Source organism: Mixophyes fleayi, chromosome 1 (genome assembly GCF_038048845.1).
Source record: "Mixophyes fleayi isolate aMixFle1 chromosome 1, aMixFle1.hap1, whole genome shotgun sequence".
Lineage (NCBI taxonomy): Eukaryota > Metazoa > Chordata > Amphibia > Anura > Limnodynastidae > Mixophyes > Mixophyes fleayi.
The window spans coordinates 33,700,389-33,702,062 of NC_134402.1; positions in this window are offsets into that span (position 1 = coordinate 33,700,389).

Here is a 1,674-nt window from a genome sequence, read left to right on the forward strand (position 1 = left end):
AAATCCCAATCCACTGTATCAAATGCCTTTTCGGCGTCTGTGGACAAGAGAATTGACTGATGATGCATAATGAACCAGGTCGATTATCTTTGTGGTGTCCCCGAGCCTCGCGGCCCAGCACAAAGCCCACCTGGTCAGAATGGATCACATTAGGCAGAAAAAGCTTCAGTCTGTTAGCAATAAGTTTGGGTTACAATTTAATGTCCACATTGAGCAATGAGATGGGTCTGTAGTTGGAGCATAATACAGGATCTTTCCCTTCCTTAGGTAGGACTATGATATATGCCGCTAGAGAATGGGTGGAGAAATGGGACTGGTTAGAGATGGAGTTGAAGGCCTGAAGCATAAGTGGGGACAGTCTGTATTTAAAAGTTTTACAACAAGAAACTGTGAGGCCATCAGGACCTGGACCCTTACTGGAAGGTGTAGTCCTAATGGCCTCCTCTAATTCACCCAGGGAGAAAGGATTCTCCAGCATCTGTATGTCTTCCACTGTAAGCATGGGGAAATTATTTTTTTCAAGTTAGGAGGCAATTTGTACCTGTTTAATGGACCTGTCTGTCGCTGGCATATATTGAGATATATTATGAAGTTTGTAATAATAATCGTGGAATGCCCGCGGCTATATCTGTCGAGGAGTGGCTAAGCTTCTCTGTGTCGGTTCTAACATGTAGTATATACAATTGGGCTCGTTGTTTCCTTAGGGCAATGCTAGGAGTTTGCCCAATTTGTCACCCCACTGATAATAGCTGTTTCGGCGTTTACGGAAATCAAGCTTCACCTTATCAGAGAGTAATTTGTTCTGTGCAGCTCTGGTTTCAGATAATTCAGTAAGGATAGATGCTTCTAGAGAGGCTTTATGTTTCCTTTCAAGAATTGGGATTTTCAGGAGAAGGGCGTCTCTCTGAGCCACCTTCTCTTGTTTCATAAATGTGCCCAACTGTATAAAATTCCCACGTACGACACATTTGTGGGCTTCCCACAATGAGATGTTAGATATGTCTGGGGAATTGTTAAATTGGACGTATTCATCTAGCGCCGTCTCAATTTCTGATCTACAGTCTGCGTCTTGCAGCAAATTTTTTATTTAGTCGCCAAGTGAACGGTCTATGACCAGGCCGTGGTATGGAAAGGGAAAGAAATACTGGGACGTGGTCTGACCAGGTGACTTGTCCTATGGTGACGTCCGTGATCATGTGTAAATGTCTGTGTGACAAGAAGAAATAGCCTAGTCGGGTGTAAATGCCACGTGGGTGGGAGAAGAAGCTATAGTCGTGGTCTGTTGGATGTTTGAGTCTCCAGGTGTCCACCAACTGGTGGTCATGAAGATTACGCCTCACCTTGCGGTAGAGCCTGCCTGGGTGTCTAGCTGAGGAAGCATCAACGGTAGGTTGAAGGGTCCAGTTGAAATCTCCTCCAATAACTAGATCCCTTCTCTTAGGGAGTCTATTCAGTCCAAAAGTATTTCTAGGAAAGCAGGTTGGTTATGATCAGGAGCATAGACTTTTACAAAGGTAAAGATGAAAAATTTTACATTTTATTAATAAACCTCTGCCCTCTAGTTTATGAATGACCACATTTTGTATCCACAGTCGTTTAGAGATAAGTAGCATACTGCTTCTTTGAAGATTTTCTTGAACCTCTTTCCAGATTTCAGTCAATTGAATTGTCAGA